Genomic DNA, 5,000 nt, shown 5'->3' on the forward strand with positions numbered 1-5,000 from the left:
GCTAAACATAGAAGAGACAAAACAAGGGCAGACAAAGGGACTAAGTCGATTACACTGACCCCAGGGCGTAAAGCATTTCTGAGGCAAGCAGATAGATCCTTTTAAAGGTGCAAAAAGAGTCCAGGTGTTAGACTAGGCATGGTAATAAGTGTATTCCATAATCAGAATTAAAACCTGTTCTCACTCTCGGTCTATCTCAGGGGCTTCGTTGAAATTTTCATCTGCAAATTTCAAATGTCCACAACGACAAATATACCACGTTGCAGCGTTCGGATTCGTCTTGACGCTTGGCGAATACGAAATGACTATGTCAACAAGCGCCTAGCAGAAACGACCTCAAGAAACTCTGTCTACTCACGTTTTATTATGTGAGTCTATATTACGCAGGTGGGTATACAATTAGATAGCCCAGCCAGGTGCATCGGGAGCAAAGATAATTGCAAAGAGAAGGGACAAAGGAACACAAAGACGAAAGGAATAGCACAAAGCAAATTTATTAACCCGCCATACAACTGGCAAATGATGTCGGAAAGGATTAAGATGTTAATTTAAAGAGTCCAGGTCTCTCTGTCAGGAAAATAGGACATTGTAAAACTTTTAGAGAATATTTCTCATCTAATAGGCTCGTGAAAGAATAAGAATTGCTTTAACGTAATCACTTAATCAAACATGTCACAGAAAAATTCTTAAAAAGCGAACAACTCTGTCTCTAAAAGTATTATGTAGTTTATAAATATTCTTGCTAAAATGGAGAGACGTACGTTGGATCTAAGAAAAAACGGTAGTACTTTACAATAGAAAATGGCATAAACAAAGGCACTCCAGCCCGATGCAACATCATTTCAGCAGACTGTAACATGTCATTGGGCCATACTAATGATGTAAAAGTCTGGAATACAGAGGTACAACTTAATACGAAGTGTGGCTGAGAAAAGTTCGACACGTGGAAATAAGCCAGATCCACTTAAACGGTTCTTCAGCAGAAAGGAATATGAGAAAATAAACAGAGAAAAAAAAAACTTGCTCCCACATGGCCGCAGTTAAATGACTGAGACAAGTAAAAGTATAAGATGTGTGTGTATATATATGTGGGGGGGGTGCGTTTGTGTTTTTGCATGTGTTTCTATATATATATATATATATATATATATATATATATATATGTACATGTATAAGATATACATCCATATACATATTCTTATATACAAACAAAAACACACACAAAGACACACATACACATAGATACACACACAACACATATAAATATATATATATTACACTTCTATATATACGCACATATATATTATACTTATATATACACACATACACATATGAATCTTGAATATAAAATACTTTTTATGACGTTTTAACATCTGACTTGACACGTGTTGAACTAAATTTCCAGATCATTTCTTCATCTCTCTGTGTTCCCGTCTCTTAAATCTGTGCCAAGTGAAGTGTCTCGCTACAGGCACCCTGCGGCTCCCCTATTGATTAGGGAGACAAAATGGATTCTTCCCCCACCACCATTTTATATAGTTCTCTTCTAGAGTTCATTCAGTACAAAAAATCATTCGTATACACATAAATGCAAACACATGCATAGAGACATTTTCCCTATGTGTGTGTGTGTATGTGCGTGTGTGTGTGTATGTGTGTGTGTGCGTGCGTGTGTGCATATATGTTTATGTGTATATATATATATATATATATATATATATATATATATATATATATATATGTATATTATATATATATATACATATACATGCATACATACATACATATATATATATATATGTATGTATATATATATATAGAGAGAGAGAGAGAGAGATAGAAGAGGAAGAAGTAGAAGAAGAAGAAGAAGAAGAAGAAGAAGAAGAAGAAGAAGAAGAAGAAGAAGAAGAAGAAGAAGAAGAAGAAGAAGAAGAAGAAGAAGAAGAAGAAGTGGTGTGACACAGTAAATTGTTCGTGGAATCTTCTTTAATGGTCAAATCACCTGTTGTGGTCCTAGCAGTAGTGTTTGAAATTGTTCTAAATTCTTGTAGTAGTTTCATCTCTGGGGGAAGCATTCGAAAGAGGTTTATATTTTGCGAGAAAATATGCTTCTTTGCTAATGTGCTGATTATAGGTTGCATTGTTCCTGAATTTATAGATGGTAAAAATCTTAAAGTTGGGTTGTTTGTTAGTGGTGCAAATATCGATGTGCTTGCTTAATCCTATTTTTCTGTATTCCAGTATTTTAATCTGGGATCTATGTACCGTCATCCTCTGTCGTAGACTATTTTCTGTTTGACCAATATATTGTTCTCGACACCGTAAGCAAGTTAATACATATATTGATACATATATAGTTTGAGGGAAAAGAACCAAGTTCATGAACCTTGGTTCTTTTCCCTAAAACTATATATATATATATATACACACATATATGTATATATATATATATATATATATATATATATATATATATATATATATATATATATATATATAGTTTACAGATCCAATAGAGGAGGTAGAATCAACAAAAAAGTATATTAAATTGATATATGTATATGTGCGTGTGTGTATGTGTTAACATACATACATACACATACACACACACACACAAACACACATATATAAATACATACATACATATATATATATATATATATATATATATATATATATATATATATATATATATATATATATATATACATAGAGACATATATCTATATATGTATACATATATATATATATATATATATATATATATATATATATATATATATATATATATATATATATATATATATATTATTCCCCGCGTGAAGTCATGTTACGTACCGTGCAAGTTTACCGGGTGTATTTCTGTTGTATTTTCATAAATGGCCATAAATTCTGTATAACAACATTTTGTACGTTTTTTTTTCTCTCTTTCTCTTTCTATAAAGAAGGACAGCATAGAGCATAAAGGGAGGAGATGGCAAGATGGGTGTGGGGTGGGGTGGGGCGATCTGTCTATTCAAAGATTGTTGTCAATGAAGCATTCTCCGAAAATATTTCTTTGCCATAACCGTCTATCAAACTCTTCAAACTACTGACACTCTCTGTATTATGCTCGGTGAATTCCTACAAAACATGTGCGACATTAACAAAGAAGAAAAATTAGCCGTCATTATTATACACAATCGGCTTCAACGAAATACCTGTACAAATTACCGCTCCATGGAACTGTCCTAGAAATCATTACTCAAAATATCTCATGCATTAACCTCATATCAATAGGAAATTATAATTAATTTTTCAGATCCAAGATTGCAAATTACATACACGTAGATGTATGTCTCTAAATTATGAGACCACGACTGAAAATACGAAAAGAAGAGAGAAATGGAGCGAGTGTATGAAGCTCGCTCTAAGGAACTAACGAAATATTTTTATCAAGACAACCCTACCAATATTACATTTTGGTAAGCATCAATGCTTCCATGTCTATGTAAATTTATATTGCTTCAAAATATCCATTGCGTTTTCAATGTTGCAATCATCATATTATAATAGAGATCGATTTTGTATGAAACATTAATATGATATCAAAACATCGATAAAATATCGAATGGGTGTGATGGTAAGGCGGTTTGCTTAAGATTTACAGTTTTTTAGTTTTGGTTTCAATTTCAATCTCACTACAATTCTGTCGTGATGGTCACACTTGTTTTACTGAAGTCACGCGTCTTTTACTCCGATCTCACATTGGCAAAAATCGTACGAACGAAATTTGTAAGACAGGATCTGTGTGGAAGCATGGCGAAAGGATCATCTCTCATCTCGCGTGTTAGATTTGATCGGTCAGCAAGTTCAATACCACCATCTGAACACACTTGACTGCCTTTAACAGAGCTCTCTCTGCAGTAAACATTCAGGTTTCAGCCTTAGAAGCTCTGAAAAACAATTACAGTCGCTGCACTCCGCTGCTACAGTGTTTTGATGGGAAGGGTACAGACAATGCCAGGTCCTATGGCCACTTCAGCGATTCTCCATCCCACTTGTCAGTCGCTGAAGTGATCACAGGATGTGTGACAAAAGAACATAACATAACATAATAATAATAATTAATTTTGAAGTGAAGAACGAATATGGTGCGCGTGTTTATTTGACAAAAAAGAAAAATATGACCATGCCGAAATCTAACAAAATCTGTTTCAACATACGGCTTCACCTCATGAACCTTCCGAGACAGATACACACACACACACACACACACACACACACACACACACACACACACACACACACACACAAACAAACACACACACACATACACACACATACACACACACACATATATATGTATATATATGTACACAAACTATTTTTCTATCTGTCTATCTGTTCCACGTTCTTATATATAGTTCCTCGTCAGCCCTCTTTTATTGTTGTTTGAACTTAATATTGTTTATAAAAGGATGATGATGATAATGATGATGATGATGATGATGATGATGATGATGGTGATGATGATGATGATGATGATGATGATGATGGTGATGATGATGATGATGATGATGATGATGATGATGAAGGGTGTGTAGTCGTCGTTGTCGTCGTCGTCGTCGTCGTCGTCGTCGTCACGTAACGATACTGTCATCCATATTCTCATTTGCCTTGTTGTTGTTGTTGTTGTTGTTGTTGTTGTTGCGCTATTTAAGTTGCTTTAATTGCGCCTGCCGTTGCTAATTATCGCTATTAATGCTGTTCTTGTTGTTGCTGTTGTATGGTTTGTTAATGATAATAGAGATGGTGGGGATAAGGAGTGATGATGATGATGGTGGTGATGATGATGATGATGATGGTATTGGTGATGGTGGTGGTGGTTGTGCTGCTGGTGCTGATGCTGGTAGGGATGATGGTTAATGGTGGAGGTGGTGGTGGTAGCGGTGATGATGGAAACGACGATGACGATGATGATGATGATGATGATGATAACGACGACGGAAGTGATAATG

This window comes from Octopus bimaculoides, chromosome 16 (genome assembly GCF_046866305.1).
Source record: "Octopus bimaculoides isolate indiv1 chromosome 16, ASM4686630v1, whole genome shotgun sequence".
Taxonomy (NCBI): domain Eukaryota; kingdom Metazoa; phylum Mollusca; class Cephalopoda; order Octopoda; family Octopodidae; genus Octopus; species Octopus bimaculoides.